General features: G+C 29.2%; 1 long non-coding RNA gene across 1 annotated transcript; it reads right to left on the bottom strand.

The window, feature by feature from the left end:
- Positions 1–24,921: 24,921 nt before the first annotated feature.
- Positions 24,922–25,368, bottom strand: LOC108560406. Its single transcript, XR_001890982.1, has 2 exons — positions 25,242–25,368; positions 24,922–25,098 (listed from the first exon to the last, which is right to left on the bottom strand). It is a non-coding gene; the product is annotated as an uncharacterized LOC108560406 (long non-coding RNA).
- Positions 25,369–26,019: the final 651 nt, after the last annotated feature.

Here is a 26,019-nt window from a genome sequence, read left to right as displayed (position 1 = left end):
AATACAAATTCGAGAACGGAAAAGCAGAATTTTTAGAATTAAAAACAGATTTTTCAAATTTTTGTTATATAGTAACAGTTTAATATTTGTTGAAAAAAACATTATTACTAGATTTTTCTTAAATATTCTTATTAGCAAACCTGATGATTGTGATATATTTTCTATAAATATATCTATAATTTTAATTACTTTGTAATAATCATAATTTCATATAGTTAATCCATTTTCTTGAATATTCCGATAATTATTAAATGAGCAAGAAACTACTTTAGTAAATTATTTACAATTTGAAGTGTATATAATTGAATAAAGTTGAAATAATTACTTATTTCTTAATAGGTATCCATTGGGTCTACTTAATTATTCAACATATTTCTATAAAAGACATAAATTCTGAACAATCAGAAAATTATATTATATATAATTTAGTTATAATCATATAATGGAAGCTTGGAAATAGATGCAGAATGTTTTTGGGTGGGCAAAATTATAATTAGGATAGAGCATACACGACACGCCACAAAGTAGCAAATTTTCCATATCAAAGTGGTTAATGACTAAAGGAAATTATATGTTTAGCATCCGTGATTATAATTAACGTAAAGATAGTGAAGTTAAAGTTAAATCCCAGAATAAACCAGATTTCATTAGTGGGGCGGCTGTATTTATAGTTAATTAAATTAATCCCATATAATACATTAATGTAATTACATTATTATCGTGTCATGTCTCGAATTCACACTCTCTTTCCCGCTCCGAAGAGTTTCTTTGATAATAAACCATTGTCATGCTGATAGCACGTCGGCTTTGACACCTTCCTCCTCATCTCAAAAGATTGTGCATTCATCATATACCTTCCTATCCACACTTCCTCTGTCGCCCCGTGCTTCCGGAGGATCTAATTGTGAACCTTTTCATCCTAATTTGATTAGTGCGGATTTATTTTGAATAAGACGTTCGGTAAATAAGAATTACGTTTTTGATGACGCACAGGAGGAAGCTTCTTCCTTTTTCTACGGTTCTTCTTCTCTCTTGGACTCTTATTTGGGAGCCGCCCACCCTCGCTTCCGGAACTGCATAAGTATTTATTCAAATGAATTCAAATATTCGCAACCAATGGAATATTCAATTACAAACTGAATGTTCCTTCTTTTTGTGCCATAAACGCAGAATCAAATTGAAATTAAATTGATATTAATCTTACCACAGCGTGTTGATAGAAGAAAATGAGACTTCAATTACCTGAAACAGAGAAAATTTTCTTTTAGCGTGTGTTTTCTTTTTTTATATATTTTTTTTTTCATTGCGCGAGGGAAGTAAATTGATTAGGTGTGGAAAATATAAACAAGAAAATACTGAAATGTTCGGCATACTTTCAAGACTGGCTCCTTGGGGGTTTTACCGTAGTACCAGATACTCCTAAGACGGGCCCAGGGGATACTCTTGCTCACGGCCTTCGAGGAACCGTGATGAATCGCGGCTGATACAAATCCCAAATGCCGACTGTACACTATATTATTTCTCGTAATGATTTACAAACTTAATTTCATCCTTTTAGGAAATTGCCACAACAAAATGAAAAGAATATGTTCTCCTTATACGTGTGTTAATTTATATCTAAAGATTTCTAATTGATTAATCATCAATACAATAAAATACAGAAAATAAAATAACAATGTAAAAAAATATTGATTAACAATTGAAAAAACAAAGAAAAAAATACATGTTTTTTGTAAAAAAATGAGTATAACTATATATGAGTATATACTAAGATGTTATCTCAATATGTTTCAATTAAATCTGTTTAACATTAAATATATAATCAGAATTTTAAAATGAACCATGTTTCTCTACATATGTTTTATTGTACAAAATCAAATTTTATACTTGAAATACTTTACTGTCGAATAATTATTTGTTACATATCTATAGATTATTCATATGCAATCTTATAACTAAAAGATCAAATGCTTCGTAGAGTATTTGAAAATGCAATTCTCTTATTTGAATGAAAACCAACCCGTACATTATTTGCACAAAAATTTTAATATTATAAAGAAATAACTAAAACAATCCCGGAGATATCCAAGTCTTCGATATACATAATTACACTGCTATATATATATATTACTAGAGAACTTTGTTTAAAATATAATAAATGTTTTATTTGTTCATATAAAACGTAATAGTTTAAATTGCGGTGATATTTTTTATCCAAAAAAAGGGATAAAGACAATAGCAGAAAATCCTTCGTAGTATTCTATTTCTGGTTGTTACCGTCAAACTGAATCGATAGTCTTGTTCAATCTAAGCATTTTCTATCGTATTTTGTTTTAGTCAGCAAAATGCTGTCTTCTCGGCGTATTCGGCTCTAGAGTTTGGATTTCTAAAATGTCCAATGTATTTTATTTTTTATACGTATTAAATATTAGAAAATAAATAAAAAATCCTACCAGACATTTATAATAAAGTAGAATAATATGAAACATATTGCATAGAATATACTTGGCATGTAAATATCTCGGTGTGGCACTACCTTTGCAGGACAAAATATCATTGTTTATGTATGGTTAGTCCTTATAAAAATGCGGTTCACGTGGTGGGACTTTAGGAGGACGAGCGTGTGCAGCAGTCGCCTCTTATGTCTCGATGCCATATTAATGTCGAAAGCCGCACGAGACCATTAACATACACATGCACACATGTACAGCGAGTACAGAACATGCATCTTCTAGCTGAAACACTGACTACAGTGTATATAGTTTTATAAATAATATAAGACAAGCCAAACATTTTTAAAATAGTTAGTGCTGGCGATGCATTCATAAAAACAAGACATTTCTTATTTTCTTCAAACCATTATGGTTTTGTGTGGAGTCCATTTTATTCTTATATTATTAATTGCTAGTTAGTTTAGTTTTATATTATTTGCAAAAAATATGTTTATATAGAATTTCAGAATTTGAAAAAAAATTAAATTTAAACTTATTTTTGTCTTTAAATTACTATTTTTATTATGGTGACTTAACAAATACTACGTTTGTAGACCGCCGCCTATAATTTAACAAACGTAGTGATAAAAAGTTATACATATACTTGCATTATTTAAACATTCAGACGTTAGAATCAGTCGAACTTAACAACGATATATTATTCAGTATACAATAAGTAGGCAGCCTTTTTACTATACTTGTTAGATTTCAGACTATGAATAAATCCACGCGGAACGACAATTCGCGTAAATTCAGGAACTTTCGAACGTTGTAAATTAAATAATATTAAATTCATGTATAAGATTTGGATTCCGAACATGGATTTGATTACTAATAAATGGGATTAATTTTATGTCAATTGATTCGGTTTAATGGTTAAACTGCAGGAAATTATGTTGCATGCATATCATATGATATAGTCGGGATGTGTTTGTATGCACGTATGCGACACTTAATGTGCGAACGTGCATCGTGTGAATAGGAGGTGGGGGATGGCCGCGGGATTCTATCCCCGTGGCCCGCATCACGTGGGGAATTTTAATTGTGACAAGTTTAATTACGTTGCACTGACAAAGCGAACACACTTATTTCATCGTCCGTTACCACTACATGTTTCAGTTAAAGTTCTAGTTTGATGACAATAATGTATAACTTTGTCAAATCTACAATTAAGCGATCGCAACCCATGTGTTCTAATTAATTTAATCAAAATAATCTCTTTAATTCATTGAAATATTAATTTTCATACTAATGCACATGGAAATATGTAAGTTATTTACAATATTTAATCTCAATCAAGTAACAAAATAATTAAATAATTTCATTGTATCTTGTAAATATTAAAAAAAAAGTTAAAACTATTTAATGTTTAATATGTAAATTAAAATAACAGCTTTTATGGCAAAATGCGAGGAACGTCCAAACGCAATTAGGTTCCAGATTATATCTCCTGCCTTTATGAAATATACGTAAGCGTCAAATTCTCTTACGAAACTGCAGCTGACGTCAACCCTTTAATTGCATCGCAGTATCTCTGAGAGCAGTTAAATTTCCTCTAAGCATAGCTCAAGAAATAGGTGTAAACTTAATTTGCCTAAGTTATTGTTACAATTAAAAATAAATCATGACTTTGCACGTAGATGCAAAACTTGACTATCAACAACATGGAAGTATATTATTATGGTGGGTTTTCAATTTTATGTATTTATTTCAGAAAACTATAATTGGATTCAAATATTTTACGTAGTATCAAAAACAAAGTTTGAGTGCAAATATTCAAATAAACAAAAACTGGTCTAGACAATTTTTATTATTAATATGGGTTCTTTATACAGCAATACCTCGTGAGGATATTCGGTTTCGCCAATTTCTAGCAATGTTTCGTGACGGGCTAGTGTTTATATTTTAATCAATTTCTTAAACCCTTAAAAGGGTTGATCATCCCTGTTATAGAGGATTAAAGCTAACATTATTTGAATTAATGAGTGTAAGTTACGAAACAATGTAATCGACGTGATGTTATTTATTTACAAAAAAAATATATAATAATAAATATAAATCGAATTAAAATTTACTAACTTATAATGCCTTGAACTGAAAATATTTATAGACATCGGACATTGCGTTTTTGTTTATTATAGCACAAATAACGAATTCAATTTCAGAGGCAAAATTACATTGTTGAAGTCCAACCAACCTTGTACTTGTCAAAATAGATCACAGTTATTACAAATAAATATTTTAAACCAATTACAAATAAAACATAAAAATATTTCGATCGATATTGGTAATTCTTTGATATAATTCTAAAGTAATTTCCATGATTCAAGTACAAAGTTTTTTCGTACCTTTCTTATTGTTTCCGTTTCATTTATTGCATTTTGCTTTTCAATCAAACGTGCCGTGCATTTTTGAAATATTTACGCTGTCAATATACGGTGTGTATGTGTGTGTGTTTTATATTTGAACAGTTTTACAAAAAGTTTTTATGTGGAAAGTTTCCCATTTCCCGAGCTCGTAAATGAACTCATTACATATACCAAAAAGTTTTATTATTTTGTTGATACTTATATGGAATAATAAATATGGAATTAGTGTTATATGAGCGGCGGGACACTCCGAAAAATAATGAATTTGTCTTCCGTCACTCTCCCCTCCTCACGATTGACAATCCTTGTTGATGTGGAAACATCGTTCGACCCTCTCTGGTGTATTGTCCGGCTGCACATTTTTACTGATACACACACACATGTATACACATACACACGTCGTCCTTTCTCGCAAGGACAACGGACTGACAAGTGAAATTAATGAATCCGAACGCGAAGAATAGCTTTAAAAAAAGCACGAAGAAAAAGGAAAACGAAACCCGAGAGAGAAACGGATTTCCCAGATGGCGCGGGGGTATCCAGTATATAATTTTCCTGAACGTTCTGCGTGTCACTTTTGCTGTGTGATAAATACACTCTCGCACCCTATCCTTATCACCGATAATTTCAGAGCGGACGACTTAATTTTCACCTCGGCAACGGATATGTCTCGTAACCTCCCGATTGGCATTTCGAAGAAAAAAAAAATCAATGATCCTTCCATTAATCATACTTTCATACAATCTCCAAACTTTCTACCTTCGATGCTTCCACTTCTCGGCTCCACATTTTTTATAAACAAAGGATGACCCTTAGCTAATATTTGAGATCTACTTAAAACATCACACTCGAGAACTAAAATAAACTTTAGATATTAATTATATAATATAATTTCTCCAATTTTATAATCATATTAATTTGAAATCAGATTTTTGCCAGTTTAGTAAGATGCATTATAGACTTTGATACTTTTCTATTAATGGAATGTCAAAAATGCCACCAAAGCAATAACTAAGAAAAGTTTATTTAGAAATAACTGTGAGAAACTAATTCGCTTAAACTAAGCGAATTAGTTTCTCACTGGTGATTTTAAAGGTAAAGTAAGACAATGGAGAAAAACTAGTCAATATGATACGTGAATTAGCAGATATACCACCAGCCCTTCTATTTCTTTAACCCACAAATTGTTAGATTTAGACTGACTTTAACAATTGTTGACTTAGATTTAGATATATTACTCCATCCGCTGTAGTCACAAGACAGTTATTTTTTCGATTTCCACTTATTGTTTTCAAAATTGTATTATATAATAATTATAAAATATTATATTAATATCATTGCAACAGCTAGTATAAAATATAGAAGCCTTGTAACAGGTTACATGAAAGGTCTTTAATAATCGATGCTTGGTATTTAAACGTTAATTGTTAAAAAATAAGTTCTGAATTTGTTTAGTTTTGTTATGTTGTTATCTTCTAATAACACTGCTAGTAAAAAAACAATTTAATAAATAAAAAGTAATTTAGTGAAATAATAAATCAAAGTATTATTGGGTGAAAAGGCAACATAACCTTTTAGCTCACATTATAAATATGTTTGAATAAAAAAGTATTAGTATTACAAAAATAATTTAAATTTAAATGTTCTCCAAAAATTAAATCTATATTTCATGTATAATTTAAGTGACACTCTTTTACATCTATTTTTTTAATAAAAAGCATCATTCATAGGATCATTCATAAAGCAACATATATTTTTAAGAACTTATTAAATCTTCTTTCGTGCTGTTTCGCTTCGAGAAATAATGAAATGTCAACAGATCGTGGGGACGGAAGAGAGTGGATTCGATCGGGAATGTTTGAATAATTATTATGGAAGTTTCTCAAAACACAATTGAAATCATTGCTCCATGGCAAGTCTAAACCAACTTTCATATATATATACACAAACACGCACAGACAAACATAACGCAAACAATACACGCAGCGAGTTTTGAAGTCCCTTATCAATCAACGTCTGAAACCTTCATCGCGAATCATGAGAACAGAAATTTTCGGAAGTTCCCGCAAAATGAAAGGCATTATCGGCTGTAGGATTAAATTCTCCCCTTTCGCTTCTTTTAAAATTGAAGCTTCGCAAATTAATTTGGTACTTTCAGCTAAATCAAGTGGCATGATGTTTTATTAGTTATTTTTTTACAAATATAAAATTGAGGCAGAAGGATTTTAATAATCATTTTTAAATTATACGCGTTTTTGTTCTGTTTATGCAATAAATATTTCAAAGCTTATTGATCGTTTAAATTATCGTTATAAATTTTTATACTTATTAATTTATGAAATCATGATTAATATATTAGATAGCCCTGTATGTAGGAGCAGTAAATTATGTTTATTACAATACAATAATAAAAACCTAGTTCTTTCCGCTCAATATTGTTTGAATTGTGAAAAATGTCCATAATTCCATTATAATAAAATATTTCCATTATAATAAAATATGCAAAAAAAATGTGAAAATGTGCAAATTATTATATTAAGTTTAACTGTATTTATGTATTTTATGATTGTTACAATAAATATTATCAATATTATAAATCATGATATATATAAAGGTTTATGAAATAAATAGAATTAACAAATTCGTTCGTTAATTTAATTCATATATTTTATTTCACATCCTCTAATCTGGATAAATGTATAGACCAGTAGTGTTTTAACTGGTTCGAACGTTCGCGGCTTCGCTGTACACGATTGTAGAAGATAATGCGGTAATGGAAAATGTTAATTTTGTAACGAAAGCTTATTTGCAAGTGCTTAATGTGCAAATACAGCAATTATCGTTTAAAACGTTACGAACTATATCAGAATTACATTTAATTCCGAAATATTAATTTCAATATTAGATATTACTATCAATTCAGGATTTGAAGTTAATTTATAATTCACAAGTGATGTACAACTTCTATCGAGTTTGACATTTAATGTTCTGTGGAGAATTGACTTCGTACTTTTGCCACGCGAGATTTGTGTTTTTTTTATTTATTTATATATTTATTTCGGGCAAAAGTGGACCTTCCAATTTTTATTGCGCTATGGATTATTTAAGAGGCCGACGGGTGTAATAAAATAGCAAATTTATCTATGAGTTGAAAACATGTAGGCATTCGATGGAATGAGTGCAGGTCGGGCTTTTGGGGCTGGGTTCGATGGTGGGGTGCGGCTGAGGGCGGAAAGGCGGAGGATTTCTATCCGTTCGTTGATCAACAATCGGCCGCATTGAGATTCTGCCGATCGGTTTATTGCTTCGCTTATATTCTGAATTCAATAAAGACAAACGATAAAGAGGGCAGGGAATGCTTCGCATTCCGAAAGAGACGGAGCGATTTTTTGAATAGAAATGCCCACTTCTCTCTGCTCCCTTTTCTGCTTCGATGGAAACTGGGCCCTCCGATATGCACACTGCTGTTATTACGTATGAGAATTCGCCTTAGACACACTTATTTCCATATGAAAAGTTTTTTTTGCCTTCTATACTTGCATTTTTTCATCAAACTCTTCCTTTCATTTCTTCCTTATTTATTTCGTAAACTTTTTGTTTAAAACATTAACATACTCTTTTGAAGACTTTGAATTATTATACAGCATAATGCAATGTTAGTGCATCCTGAATATAAGTTAAAATTATGTAAATCCGTCTAAAGTTTCTTTTCTAAAATTACAAAAAGAATTGCCAGATAAATCAAATATATCTAAACTATAGCATTTATTAAGTTATATATCAAAAAAGCTTAGTTGCTGACATTTGGGCCCTTTGAAGAGTAATAGTTGCCAGCTTTGGACTTGTACAATTTGAGAAAATGTTGTAATAAAAAGTAATTCTTACAAATCCAAAATACACTAAATAAAAGTAAAACGAACAATATGTGAAGTCCAACGTGTAATGTGTAATGTTACAATATATGAAATTTAACACTTGTGTCCACACACAATTTAGTACATTGTGAGTGCAATATCCAAACTGTAGTTTTGTATAATTTAATTACGAAAACTGAAATTAATTCAGCGGTACACCCTGAGAAGCCAATTTATTTGATTAGATTATGTATATAAATATTAAATTTCTCCTTTCTCATTTCTCCTTTTTCCTTTTTTTTTTATTTTGAAGTAAGTTTTAAAATATTTCATGCATTTGTGGTATTTTTTGTGATCGATGTGTCCATTTTAGGTTGAGGCGATAAATTTCAATTTTGATAAATTTTATTGGGTTATGTACGTGAGTGCGCGCAATATAGGCGAGGAGAACGCTTTGCGGAAAATCAGAAAATAATTGCCCACGTACGGTCATAGAGTTTTATAACGCGAGTCAATTCCGATGAAAATCAGATTTGCGTATTATACTGCGATCATAGCCTTCCACACAAAGATCTTTCAGGATAGCTCCTAGCCAACCGTCTTGAATGTAATAGCCTTGGGTTTTCAGGAGGCCGGTTGGGCCGGTGGGGCTGCGGAGTTTCTGGTATGTCGGCCAAAAAGCGAACGAGTGAAGGCGCCCTCCTATTGTATTACCGCAATCCCGGATGAATCGATCCCTCAGGAACGGACGTGATTTTTGACACATGTAAATATAAATATTTGCGCGCTGCTAAAGAGTTTTATCCTCGCTTAAAATCTAGACACGGCGTAATGTTTGCGTTGCACATACAAACACACATACTCTCTCGCATATAGCGAGTGTGAGCTTGGAAAAACATTTTCATTATTTGATTAAACTAAATCGATTCAGTTTACTTACTGTTTCAAATTGTCATCAGGTTTAATTGGATTACAGTTTGTGACATTTACAAATCCTATTTGCAATATTCTTCGCACTGCCGATTCGACTGCACCGGTATTTACAAATGCCTTACATTATGAACGTTGGTCCATTTCGTTCGGTGTCACTGTTATCGTTCTTTTTTTTTTCGAGCTATCTCTGTCCCATATTTATTCACTTTGTGGCCAATTCTTGAACTATTAAACAAAAATAACTTGCAGCTTAAACAGCTGATGGAAATCACCGATCATATTTAATTTATTTTTAGTTTATCAGTATATGTTCTGAGAACATTGTCGAATTTGCATTTGCGGAATTGTTTGAACAGTTAAATAGCAACAATACAGTGAATTTAGTATACAGAAACTGTGTATACTGAAAACAACAATATATTTTGTAGTACAATCACAATATATCCGATGATCTAATTTGTTTAAGAGTTAATTTAAAATCTACTTAATTTTAGCATTGGAATCACATTATTTCTATATAATAATAATTATTATTGCACAATTATCGACCTAAGCAATTCTGCATTTTATAATAATACAAAATATATTTTAATTTTTATTATAATGTCTTTGTTTTTTAATTCAAATATCATAAACTAATAAAGTTTACGTATTATGATTCTATGCAAAAGTGAGTCGCAAAAATGTGTTCCTGCTCCACGATTCGGCAGTTACGAAAGTTCTGCCACACCTATTACGGCGGCGCTCTAGTTCAACACAGCAGCAGGAAATATATAAATGGCTCCTAGATCATATTTTATATGCAAAGTACTTTTATTTTTGCAGTTTTTATTTCTATATTAACGTTCGTCCCAGCGAAAACTTTTGTTTTGCTCCGCATAAAATCGCGAACAAATCTGGAGAATATGAAAATATTATCTGAAATACCTAATGTATTCTTCTAGCAATAACACTAAGTTATGCACATAGACTAAAAAAAGAGGAAATGTATTCTTTAAGCAACTTTTAAACGACTTATAATATATTCGTTATATGACAAATTCATTTGATTTTCTACAATGGAGAATAAGAAAATGATAAGCGAGGAATATTTGATTCTAAAATTCATTTATTCCACACTAGGATAGGAATAACCTTCGACTCGCAAGTGGTACGTTTTACGCGATCTTATGAATTAAGTATTTGCTTCGATTGTTCAAAGAATGAAAAAAATTCTTACAAATCCATTTTAAATTATTTTTACAAATTAATCCTAATATCTGAAACCATTTTTATTTTTAATTAATAACCAATTTTTTGTTCACACATATTTCAATTATTAACAAGTAACAAAGTTAATTTTAGCATCTGTTATAAATCTAAACAGACAGGAAAAATAAACGAGTTGAAAATAAAATATGAGTGGGTCAGTATGAATCGTAAAGTTTTTGTTGCTCCGGCCATTATCGGGGGCGTTAATTTTTCGCTATTTGCATAAATTTCCATTCGCACGGACACGAGGATCCCCTATGTTCCTTTCTTCGGACATCATGCACGATAGAGGGTGGTGGCGCGAGATGTACAAAACACATTCATTCCTAGACCGCATGCTTTATTTACGTTTCGTCTTTTTTATCATTGCTTATTTATTGCGTGCATCTCGCTTCCAATCCCAGCTTTAATTAAATTCCTTTTTTGCGGAGGAAAGAGTAGTAATTATAATCAAAGCACATTTAAACAAAACACAAATTTATTATTTTGCACTACAAATCTTAAACCACACTTTATCCTCAAATCACTAATACGTACTTTGTTAATTTTACAAAAATATGTAAGTCTATATGTATATACCATAAAAATGTGTTTCATTATAATATTGGTTAATAATTGGAGTAAAGACAACCATTAATGGACCGCAATTTATATCCTTGGCTTGACGGTTAAAGTGAGAGAGGAAAGTTGTAAATACTAGCTATTTTTAATCTTTATGGAAATGAGCGGGTAAAGAAAAGTACAATTTGGGAGCTGAGAAAGAACAGAAATGCCGGTTGCTTCGAGGACCTTAATTGCACGAAATTTAAAATTAAGAATTTAATGATATTTGAAATGGCGGACCGGAGGAGTCGGGAGAATTAAGTCGGACATTTTTATCTCTTATTAATTTCGGTCTCCTCTACCTCTCGCCAAGCCACATTAAAACAGCTCCATCGAAAATTTGCATCGACAAATACAATTAACGGGCCCTCCGCCCTTCACCCATTCTCCACTACAAACCGGGCACAATGTTTCAGAAAATCGTTTAGATATAATATACTTTTATAAGAGTAGAAGTGGCGCACTCGCACCCACCTAACCCAGATTTCCCACGAGTTGCTTTATTTTACATAAAACGTTGTCTCCACCCTTCTCCCTAGATGATATTCCAAAGCCTTATATAAAATTTTCACCATTAAAGTGCTTTTATCTAATTACTAAATAAGGAATCTCGATTTTACCAGTTCTATTAAAATTCCAGATTTATTTTCCATACTTGTTATGTATAATCCTATTAGAATATCTGCATGTTGCGAAATTATATGTTGTTTAAGAAACAAACATTATGATGTCAATTTATCAAAATATCTGCCTGCCAAGAAGTAGCTTTCAAAATAAAACAGAACAATTATTTACCATATTCATACATTATTTGTTATAAATATGAGAATCAGTGTTATTTTTATTTAATGTTGTTATAATTGTTAACTGAGAAATTTACTACAAAAATTTTCTCATTTGTTTATATTTATTTAAAAAAAATATGTTTTCTATATCGTCGGTGAAATAAAAATTATACCATTCTTTTGCAATCATCGCATGGCGCATATCGAGATGGTACTGCAATATTTAAAAAAGTTTGAAACATTTATTACTACTTCTTGAAATAAAAATAGCTCAATATCAAAGAATCATAATTTATTATTTTTAAAATAAATACATTTTCTATCAACTATTTATGAAACCTAAATTAGTAACAATAATAATTTTTAAATGATATTTTTAAAATTAACATTATTGTAAATAATTTCAGGACTTTTGTATCGATCCTGTTGGTTTTCGTAACAAGCAATATTAGAGTATATGCAAATCTGTAACTTAAAACGTTGGATTAGGGTTGGTCCGGTATTTACTACATAACGCGGATAATCTGGGTATTTATGGCAGATTGAAAAACATTTATTCTCGCTTTAAATTGGCTTTCCTTACTTGTAACATTATTATTATATAACGCAAAAAGTTACAATCTAATTTTTGTTTTATTTTATACATATTTTATACATGCTGTGATTAAATTTAATTAATATTTTTATCCAAATATCGAATCAGAAAATGTAATTGTAAATTTATTAATATTTTATTTGAAATTTATTTTAACATTTGTTGCATTTTGCAATTTTGAAAATAGGAGAGCAACAAAGATCCAAATATTTTAGAATTATGTTATAGTTTTTATCTTATTTTAACCAGAGAGTCGAACCAAAATAATTTTCATTCCAAGTATATGTTTTTCGTTCAAATTTCGGTTTCAGATCATCTAAAAATTCTGGTTGTTTTGGTTCGGTTTTGCGGATTATCTTCTTTCTCAATTATGATCATTCCTAGTTCTTCTTTTTAATTACATTTCAAGATCTAATTGATAGATAAATTAATTTTGAACTGAAATTAATCGTTATTAAAATTTAGTTTCGATTTTGAACTTGAAATTGTTCAACTTTCTGGTTACAGGGTTGTGCTATAAATTCTGGTTAATTTCGGCTTACGGTTCTGGATCGACTCTCTGATTTTAACAGTTTATTTTAAATCAAATACACTTCATTTAACTGTGATATAATTTGAATCAGGTTCAGTAGACAATTTTAAACAGTTTTATAAGGAGTAAAATTCATGTGAACTTCGCATTCATTTATTTAACATTTGTATAGTAGGACTACTAAATAATCCGAGAAGGCTAAATATTACGAATGTGATCATTGATTTTGGTCATCGAGATAACGGATGTGTGAACTGATGCTTTGTCTTGATTGTGACCAAACGCGGCACCCATCTTGCACATTTTCTTCATCTCCAAATTTTCTCTGTCACCCAATTGTTTTTCTTGTAAACGAAGGAGCAGACTCCACAAGAGTAGGATCTAGCTCGTGTTTGATATTGATTGGACTGAGACCTTTTGAATGAAAATTATGTATCGCATAATGATGACTAATTTTTTTCATGCAGCGTCTTCAATCTTAAAACTTCATAAGATTGACACTTTTGATCATATATTCAAAGAAAAACTGCCATTTTTACTTGAGGTCGGGTACTTCTTGGACTGTCCTCTTAAAATTTATATATATTATTAAAATAAGATAATAAAATGCTCACATCCAAATAATCCAATTCACAATCCTACCAACGATCTCCTATATTACAAACTCAAAATAATTCCTCTGCTCATCAGATATCTCTTTCCTTTAAATTTATATCCAATAACACTATCCTTTCTAAATTATGTATTCCTCAAAATTCTAATATTCATCTCAATAACAAAAATAATTATTCAATACGTCATAGATTTAAACACATATAATTAAGTAATTGAATTAATTTATAATGCTTTTATTTTTTATTTCAAAAAATGCTAATTACCCTCGTTATCTAATTAAATATTTAACCTTTCACGTACATAATTTCTACTATAACGTTACCTTTCCATGTTTAACATTATTCCGGTTATATAACTTCCAGCACGCACGATCGAATTTTCAATGCTAATCTCTCGTGTGCTGCCCGCATTTCTTTTTATTTCGCCTAATTCACTAGTATTTATAGCGACATTTTTTTGCTTACTAACTAGTTTTGGAAACGGAGACTGCAATTCGAAGTTACTGCATGATACGTAACCAAATTAAATACTGTAAATTGTAGCAATAATCTGAAATATAGGAATTCCTCAGAATGGGGATGGGAGTTGAGAAACCGCGATTGTCCGCAGCGAACTCTGTCCTCCGAGATTTGATATTTGCATGGATGGGAAGATGAGGAAAAGGGAAAATAATAAATTTCCTTCTTTGAAGCTTTCGAGCGGCGAATTTTCAATCCCCTGCATATACATACGGGGATGAAGCGAAATTTATCTTTGGCGAAATCGAATGCACCTCGCTAAATAGGGGGGCGCGGCAGTTTTCAAAATAAATTACACGGACGAAATCATAAAGTAAAAAAAAAATGTACAAAGAGATGACTTTTACCTTAAAATATACTATTATTTTCAGAATGTACTAAATCGATCTACTGAAAAATAATATGATACAATACCGTAGACGTTCTACATTAATATACATCTTAATTAGTAATTCAAATAGTATAGTATTTTCCCTCAATGCATTGTTTTTCATACATTTTATTTTCACTCACAGTGACATTTTTTAATTTTGAATCCGTATTTTTAGACGAAATTACGAAATATAAAACTCCATAATGTAATCGCCCTCTATTAGAAGTAAGTTTCCCATAGCGGAAAACAAAGTCTATTTGTAATTAGGAAGACAATACAGTTGATATAAAAATCATTAGAATTTCATTTAAATTTCAGTTTGAAAAAAAAAGAATTCATAAAATTGAAGTTTAGTATCCATAATATAAAACTAATATGAAATCATGAAGAGTTAAGAATATACTTACCAACACAAATACAAAATGAAATTCTATTATATTAATTTTACATTTTGTTGATTATAATTTATTTTGTTTTTTAAGTAATATTTATTTATAAACTATATTTTTTTGCTTAGATCAAATAGAAATATTTACAGGAATAAATTTAAGAATAATGATAATTCAAAGCTATATGAATTTAAATTAAAAAAAATCGTATAATTAGAGATCAAGATTGAATACTTTTAAATGCTTTTCCAATATTCTTTAACACGAATGAATGATTCAATGCGATAAGAAATGTATTCTCATTGAGAGTACAACGGAATTCGCGAAAATATTTTCATAATAGAATACATAAATGCATCGGGAATTGATTAAAATTATGAAGCTGAGAGGCTAGGGCGGCGGCCACTTGAACAAAAGGAGCGGATTCTTTGGGGTGAGAGGAAAGAGAAAGAAGGAAGAGGAGAGTGGAGATTCAATGTTGAACTCGAAAAGTTTCCAACGGAATTAATAACCTGCTCGATAAAAGTTTTCAAAGTAAATTTCCGTTCGGCGCTCGCCATTATATTTATTACTCTATATTTCCTTCTCTATCCATCGGAGGACCATCGGAACTCGTTATATTAATATATTTATCTTTGATCGTCAATGTTTAGTTAAAGGTAGATGACGCTCTCACGATTCCGATCCAGATAAATTGTATGACAAATCGGAATTTTCCCCCATTTACATTTCAGCCTTATACATCAAGAATACATGTAATACAATGTTAAGTAAATATGCCTTTATATTCGTGATGCATTGTATCGATTTTAGGGAGATGGAGATTGAGATTCAACTTTTCGTAGTTTGATTCTATTAAGTTTCAATAGTATTAGAGCGAGTTGAAATGCATGTTAATGAGAGGTAGAAGTCTATTAAAGCAGACGTCGCGCGCCCGAACCAAAACTCACCACTCGGTTTGTGAAATTTGATATCGAATCATAAACATTAAACATAATTCTCTCTCTCCCTTCATCCAGAGAGCATGGGAGCAGTCGTCGAAATCGCATTGCGAGAGAAATTCATTGTAAGGAGTCAGTCCTGATAGTTTGAGATAAACGTAAATCGGTTCATTTCGCTCCTCCCTCTCTCTCTCTCTATCTCTCGCTTTGAATATAATGCAATCGCTCTTCTATGAAATATGTATTTAGAACATCTTTCCTCTTCAAAGTATTATTAATCCATTTAATTTACTTCCAATATTCATGCCAGCTTTATTTACAACAATGGATTCACTTATGCAACACTCTTCGGTAGTCAACTACTATACAACTAAATCCCAAATAAGATTACGGATTTCATGAAAGATGCTCGAGTGTATATTTCTAAAGCACCCTTTTAAATCATTTATATCTTCAAATACACACACTTCACAGTTCAACTGAGTGTGAATTAAAGTGAAGTATTAAAATTGACATAATATAGTTATTACATCCACTTCATTGAAAAAATAACCTGAAACGTAATTCCAATTTAAAGTAAGTTTAAAAACTAAATATTTATGTCAAGTGCAAAAACACTATGGAAATATAATATTTAATTTACCAATTCTATATCAAACTTTGATCTAAATATTTATTTAAGTTCTATATATTCTCTATATAAACATAATTTTTCATTATTATATTATTAAATGTCTCTATTTATTTTGTAAAGTATCATATTTATAAATAATTAAAGATGCAAATAATTTAGCAAATATAACTTATTACTTCTTTAGAATCTCAATTGTCTCAGTAATTTCTTTATTATGACTTTAATTGCAATACGTTTAACAATTCTAAAAAGGTAAGGTGAAAATTGCTCTTTTAGTGAATATTTTTCTTTACGTCTCTAGTCTGTTTCTGTGATGTATTGGCTTGACTGATTCTAATCTCCTATCCCGGAGAGCAGTGAACACGAGAGAGGGAAAAAAATCTTGAAAGGGCATATAATAGTTACGAGAGAGTGGAGATAGATGTGTATGTGTATATAGAGAGATATACTTTCTTCACGCAGTTTGGTCATAAAACTATTTGAATGGGCGCGCTTAAGTGCTTTTACTGCTCTCAAATAGCAATAATACTAAAAAAAAAAGAATAAGCAGAGAAGAAATTACATAGTATGCACTTTCCGCATACTTGTTGCTAAATAATTAATTATACAGTTTTTATAGTACTAGACAGTTACATTTCGTTATTATTATGCAATTGAATTATCAAAAATTGTTTTATATACTAGAATTAATATATAAAAATGACTTACTTATTTAGTTAATAACCTATAATTCAAAGATACCAAAAGTTGAATTTGCATTATTTGAAGCAATAAATTAATAAATAATTTAGATATATTATTTTAGGTTTAAAATAACAAAACCAAATTCAATTTTGATAATTTTAAGTAATAATTCGGTGAATATTTTATGTTCTGAAATGATATTTCCATAAAAAAAATAATACAGATTTGAATGATTTTGGTTTTTCATTTTTTTTGTGTATCAAAATATATTTTATTTTGATATTAAATAAAAATGAAAACTTGTGTAAATTTTTCAAAATTATTCTATATAGTAGAATTAATATATAAAATGTACGATATATTTTTTTCGGTTTCAAATTATATAGTTAATGGTGAAATGTGGAATGTTTCCTTATGCCATTTAATTTAAGTGAAAATTGGTTGGAATTTTAGCTAGAGCGCGCTACCTTCCTGTACTCATTGTGACTGGAGCGCATACACAATAGCTAAGTTTCTTATTAAAGACATAAAGGGGAGCTTAAATTGCAAAAGTTGTACAAAATCATATGTACAATATTATAATATTGTAATACGTGCCGGGCAGAAGAGAATTCACTTCTGCTTACTGTGAAACACTGAAATGTGTCTAGCCTTATATACTAAAATGCAAAATTAATAATATTTAAATGTAACAATAATTTTATTCGTACTTTCATATAAAAAAAATAATTGTGATTATTAAATAGCAATTAAATTATATTTTTTAAACTATTTTATGTTACATTAAAATCACACAATCTTCTGAATTAATTAAAGAGTGAACGAGGCGAAGAGAGTGTGTAAACCCAAGATGGATTGATTGATTTTAATGAAGGAATTCTCTTCGATGAATGGGGGAGGTCGGTGGTACGTAATGGAAGCAGCCACCAAGGCTGCATGCGCCTCGGGGCCTAGAAATTCCGTAACCGGAAGAGAATATTAAAGCTTCCGCATATACCTGATGCCCTCGAAATGATCCAAAAATTCCAGAAGAGCAATATATTTCGATATAGGTCGTATATAATATTGATATACATGTATATAGCACCAAATTGAATTACAACTTCCCTTTACAGTGAAGTAAATATAATTGACCATTTATCAAATCAACGCTATAAAATTTATTTTGTAGTATGGTGAGAACTGAATTGTATTTTTGAAAATATTTTACTAAAATTGTAATAAATTATTTCATATCTAGAATAAAATCTCGCATAGCAATAACCCGGACAGGACTTTGAAATTTTCAAACCGGATAGTGTATATATATTATCTCAAGTTTGACTATCCAAAACTTAAATTGAAAGCGAAAAAATAATTTTGTTACATATTTGAAATTGAGATATTTTGATCAATTTGAACGTACGTTATACAATAAGTTAACTATTTTAGCTGCTTATTTATTCCAAATCCTTAAAAGTGGATCAAGATAGTCGGATACATGAAATTATTAATATTAAAAAATGTTTTCTGACTATAGGGTAGAGTCCTGATACATTCAGTATTTATATAACTTAATGTAATTGCAATTAAGTAAAAAAAGACCTCAATAATTGCTCAAACCAGATGCTTACTATATCAATTTTAACCATTTTTGTATATACTAAATGAATTGTTTTTCATAAATCTATTTTATGTTTAATATCTAGACAATATGAATCAATACACAATTTATTATTTAAAAAAAAAATCGAACAGGTGCAAAGCTAGTTGAACTCGTTCCATAATAATACTGAAAAGACAACGGAAGCAAAAGAGCTATTAATTTACTCAAACAGAATTTCTGATGTAAAAAGAAACGTAAACTTCATCATTCATTTAATAACATTTGCTTTTTCGCCGTTGTTTCCGATGAAATTAAATATACATTTATTTGTTTATTGTTTTGTTTTTATTAAATTTGAATGCAAAGTCTCACCAATAAAACATTATATGTATTTCAACTAGATCATTTCAACGGCGGCCCTATTGTTAATTATTTTAATAAATTAGTCAACCGAAAACTTGTATTTATATTACATTTTATTATTTTATTTATACAACAATCGCGTTTGTGTTTCGCAACCGACAAATCGCAACATGGAAAGGTGCGGCACAATAATATTAACGTAGAAAATTAATTAAAATTTCGTAATTAAAAATTAATATTTATTGGTGCAATGCATGGACGAATTGATAAAAGCACAATGAATTATTTGAATGAATTAAAAAAAAATAAATATTATTCATATTTTAATTTTTAAACATAAATGTTGCAAACGATTTCTTCGTGCCTGCATTTTATGCAATAGATTGACTAGCAAAAATTTTTTACATAAAAAAATATATACATTATTTTACAGATTTTTATTTGATTTTGAACAATTTATTCATAAAAGCAGCAAATCTATGAATAAAAATTTAAATAGGTTAGAAAATTAAACAAAATTTATTATGTCGACAACGAAAATATTAATTTTCCTCGTCATTTGCTGAATACATGGGCAAATATAAACAGGTTACTCTATTAATAAGATATTCGTCGAAAGCCGTTCTCGTATTTTTCCTCTCCTAGGTAATTTCTTTCCCTTTATATGTATTTAGGAGCGAACGAAGATACGTTATTTGTACACGGAAATTAATGAAGCAGTTTACTAGAAGAGTGGGTTATTAATTATCTCGCTATCCTATATAAATCTTAATGAGTTACACAATTAGCGATACTTTAAATGCAACCGAACATTTTATTCAATGCAATTAAGAAAGTTAATTTGAAAATCGAACTGAACACAATTAAATTACTGTTGATTAGACTTACAAAATAGAAATGTAATATCTTCAATTAACCAATAATAACTTTTAACATTTTTTTAATATTCCAATTATTTTAACCTTTTAGAATTCGATTATTATAGTATTAAGCATCTTACGGCAGTTGATAACAAGTCAATAAAGCAATAACATTTTTATTACAGAATTATTGGCAATAAAATTTGAAGAAAAAAATATAGGTACTTCGAAAGATCGAATTCTGCTGGTTACGTGCATTAGCCATCCACTTGCTTATGCAAAAATATTTTTTTTTAAATAAATAACAATAATATTTAGTATTTGTAAATACGAAAATTACGAACAGAAGAAAACGTAGAAATATATCATTGCGAGAACTATTATGTCATTTTATACAAGTTTGTAATTACCATTATACGTAACATTTATAAATCATTATTATTTTCATTTATTTAAATATCTGATTTAGTTATATCAACAACTATACTCTATGCACTTTCTATAAAAACAATATTTTGCGCAATTTTTATTATCTCCATTTTTTCCTACGCTCGCAATTTCGTGAATAGTCTTGATTTGATATTTTTTGCCAGGCATTTTATTTATATAATATAAATTACTACATAAAAAATAAATAAAAGGTAATATAATAATTTAAGTCCTAAATGAATAAATATTAAAAATATAGTTTCAAAAGAGTCAATTAAACAACTCTATTTGATTATATTGGAGAAGTGCGTTTTTCATTTCATCCCTGGATTAATTTTGAATATTTATAAATTATAATTAATATTTATATGCAGGGGTCCTATTTTATATTTTCGTGTGTTAGCTGTGAAGAAGCGCCCCCGTGGGCTTATTAGGGATCTCTTTTCTCAGCTATTCCCCGTATAGTAATTCGCCGCTACCCCGGCTTTAAGTGGTTTCAATTACAGCATTGGTTGTATATTCAAATTTGCAGTGAAAGCAAATATGCATGTTTAATAAGTTTGGCCATAAATACCGTGCCGTGCTTACCTTAACCAACGCCAACCCCTTAATGATTACATAAACACGTTATACGAAGATAGCGATAAATTGGCTTGACACTAATATTTTTTAGAAAAGAAAAATAAACAAACAAATTAAGAATGCAGCTATATCTCGTATAGAGTGTTCCGCCAGTATTCTGGTTTGAAACCCGGACTTTACAATTGTATATATATAAACAGCACAAACTAGATTTGACTGTATAGAGCAGGGGGTCGGCAAACTGAGGCTCCGGAGCCGTATGTGGCTGTTTTGATGACAAAGTGCGGCTTCCAGCGTAAAAATATTTGAAGTAGAGTTTCCAAAGAAATTCACGCTATCAACTAAAACATTTGAAATTCTCTAATGGTAATTTAAATTAAATAACAAATAACAGTAAACTGATGTAGTGTTTCGAAAAGTTTTTCAATTAATAAAACAGACATACGCGGTTTGTTTGCATTTCAGAATTTTTGCTGAAGAGTTTTCCAATAGTTGTTCATGCAGTTAATGAAAATAGGAAACATCAACCAATAAATTAATATATTTTCTGTTGGTCTTCGACACCAGTTTAAAAACTAACGACGTAGGGAAGAGTGTTGCAGAGCCGCATTAAGGTTGTCGCTGGCCCTAGACACCAGTTAAATAAATGAACAGGGCTCTAGGCTGCAGCCCATTAAAAACCATGTCTATAGCTACACCTGAATTTCTAAGGAATGATTAATTGCTAAATTCTACAAACGTAGTTAAAAAAAGTTGAGTAAAACTGAATGTTCGTTGTGTTACTATAATAGTAGATATGAAAGGATTTATACAATTGGATATAATTTCCATAACAATTATGTGAATAAAATCGGACTACTGATATCAGTAGATGTGTAGATTATATACAACAGTGTGATTTAAAACAACGACTAACATAAAGACAGAAACTAATTTTTGAAAAATAATTCTAGAAATTTATAATAAATTATAATAACGTTAATTGGAAGGATCATACAAAATAAAAAATAAATAAAATAGATACATAAGGATAATCATGAAAATAATGTAATTCAAAAATATTTAAAATATTACGTTATATTTACGTTAATATTACGAAATATTTTCAGATATATTATTCAATTTTAAATAATTATAAGCAATATTTAAATAATAATAATTCATTGGTCAGAATATAAATAACAATTGAATTTTGAACACCGTTTTTATTTGCGCTTTAATTAAAATTGTTGTCAAATTGGAACAAAATTATATTTAATAGAAATAGTTATAGAAATTATTACACATAAAATGAGAAAAGTATTAATTAGACTGTAAAAATTGTCATATTTTTAATATATAATTACGATCTTTTTTTGTGTTTCAAACAGTAATATATTTTTATTGTTTATATTTTCAATCATTCATGATTAGCAGAATTATTGTTGAAATGAAATTGCTGTATATACGGGTTTGTCTATATTATTATCTAATATTTTTATAGATATTAATTTAATAATTAGTAAACAAAACAAAGTTTTTTTACTAATTTTTATTACCAAAATTATATAATTTTTTTTTCTTGAATTTCATTATAATTATACCACAAACCAACTTAAATGCAAATAATTAAATGTTTAGTTAATATTTTCAGATATATTATTCAATTTTAAATAATTATAAGCAATATTTAAAAATAATAATAATAATCATAATTCATTGGTCAGAATATAAATAACAATTGAATTTTGAACACCGTTTTTATTTGCGCTTTAATTAAAATTGTTGTCAAAATGGAACAAAATTATATTTAATAGAAATAGTTATAGAAATTATTACACATAAAATGAGAAAAGTATTAATTAGACTGTAAAAATTGTCATATTTTTAATATATAATTACGATCTTTTTTTGTGTTTCAAACAGTAATATATTTTTATTGTTTACTGCAACAAACAAAAATGAAAATAAAATGTATTTTATAGTTCGTTATAAACATAAAAAAAACATATTTTCAATCATTCATGATTAGCAGAATTATTGTTGAAATGAAATTGCTGTACATACGGGTTTGTCAATATTTAGTTAAATTAAATGTAATATTTACATATAACACGCGCTATTATTTATTAATAATCAACACTATATTTAGCACCATTCTGTTGATTGTAAATATAAACAAAAACTGTTGCAGTCTATTTAAAATATAATAATAAATGCGTTTCTTCTAATTAATTTAGAATATTTGGCCAATAATAATTAGATTATAAAAACATTTTAAGATAGATAGTAGAATTTAATGGATAACGTCATCTCACTAATCCAGAATTGTGTTCAAACGTTGAATCGTGATGCATGTATCCAGTATATGCGAGAACCATGCTTAAAATTGTTTAATAAATAAAATAAATGAAGAAATCTTATCAACTTTTAAATTGCAGATATTTTTGTATATTCAATATTTAAATTCACTTTGTAATGATACATTTGATTCTATTTTTTCCATAAAATCTATATATATTCAATATACAAAATACACAAATATGAAGTCCGTTCCTAACTTCCACCAGTGTCGATTTGATTGACATTTGGTATGTGACGTAAAAATATGCCGGCAGGAACAACTTGAGATTAAGTTCGAACTTTTTTTATCAACTTTAACTTCCTTCTTCCACCCTTATAGTATGTCATATGAATTTATCATGTTTGACGTTTCTTCTTTTTCTCCTTTTCATTCATTTTCCTGGACATACTAGAATAACTTTCGAATAGCATATTAATATTTTATTTGATTTAATAAATATGTATAAGATTAATAATGTCAATATTTAAAAAAATATTGTTCTCAGACAAACAACATTATGCCATGATGTATCATCAGAAAATGATATAAGTTTAAAATTGTTATTATTATTATTATATTTAAAAAAAAAATATGTTTATAGATATTAATTTAATAATTAGTAAACAATACAAAGTTTTTTATTACCAAAATTATATAAAATATTTTTTTTCTTGAATTTCATTATAATTATATCACAAACCAACTTAAATGCAAATAATGAAATGTTTAGTCAATAGCCCTTTGTACCTGTTAACTTTTTTTGAAATTATATATATTTATTTTGTTCTTTTTATTTCTGTATATGTTTTTTTTGTACGACTGATGCAATATTATTATTAATTATTAAAAGGTTTAAAATTTACAGAATCTGTTTTTTATATCTCAATTACATAGCATAAAAAAAGTTACACAGTTAAAGTATTTACTTTACTTGAAGTAATCGGGATGTGGATGTGACGACGGAAAGGATAAAATAAAAAAAATAACAATGTTTACTAGGAATTACTCACCTGTTATAAAGCCCGCAGCTGCAATTAGAACCATTGCAAGTAGGTAAACCATTTTCGATCCCATTTCTTCTCCGACGCTGTTTCCCGCTTGTAGCAATTTATCTTCGCAACCGCGCGACACTAAATAAAATCCGTTTCGCGTTTCTATGTGTCTGAATCAACAGCAAAGCACTCTTAAAAATTTAATTTCTCGTACGTCCACGTATAAACAATGCCCGACACACAGAGTACTCTACGTTCCAGAAAATGACAAAAGTTTATGTAATGTATTCCCTATACGAAAACTACTAACTCGTTCTAGTTCGCTAGCTGGTCTACTCTAGGAGGTGCAGCATTTTCACTGAATTCATGATACAATTCTTCCGACAATATCTGAAACTGAAAAAAAAATCTGAATGAACATTATATGTATCGAAAGAAAAAAAGTATATTATTAAAAAAAATGATAATTTCTAAATTATTTGGATTCATCAATTTTTCTAAAGGCATAATGTTATGACAGGATATATTTTTGTTATTACTTTCTTCTTGTTTTCGATCGAATAAATAACTTTTCTCGTTGGTGAGCGATGTAGATTCACAGCTCTGAAGGAGTTTACTATACTGAAACCCTTCCGAGCACGTGAAGGGACGCGAGTGAACTGCGAACTGGAGTGCGCTTTCAGGACGACGGATTCGTCCTGGTCTGGTAGCACGCAAGCGCCTCCTCGCTCTTATTATCCTGAACAATTGAATATATAACTTGTTGTATAACATCTTAAAATAATTTTACGCTTTGACGGGTTTAAAACAATTTCGTTAGTTCTGAGCCCTATACATTTGAAACACAATACAAAACAGCAGCTTGTGAATGGGCGTTTTATTGTTATTTTATTAAACGTGCTTTGCTCGTTCGTAAATCAAAAAATACTGTATACATTAATAAATTCGCATGTTCATGGAACATACCGGAAACCTCTTTCCATTATTTCTGTGATTTTTTATGGGTCGGAAGTATGCGTAAATTATAATTCTACATTGAGTGACATCCGGTGGTTAGTTAGGAAGATTAAGAAATGTTTACTAAACTTTAAAAACTTTATTTTTAAGATTTAATTATAATAATATTTCCATGATTATGTAAACCGGAACCGACCCGTAAACCTAAAGCCGAAATTAACCGGATTTTTTTAACACAACCCTAACTGTAACCGGAACGTAAAAGCTCAATTTAAAAACCGAAACGAAATTTTAATAATAAGATATTGAAACGTACATTCAAAAAAAGTTCATCTATTTTTGTCATAACAAATTTCTAAC

This window comes from Nicrophorus vespilloides, unplaced genomic scaffold (genome assembly GCF_001412225.1).
Source record: "Nicrophorus vespilloides isolate i.1.1-1 unplaced genomic scaffold, Nicve_v1.0, whole genome shotgun sequence".
Classification (NCBI taxonomy): Eukaryota; Metazoa; Arthropoda; class Insecta; order Coleoptera; family Silphidae; genus Nicrophorus; species Nicrophorus vespilloides.
This window is presented reverse-complemented; position numbering and strand designations above follow the sequence as displayed.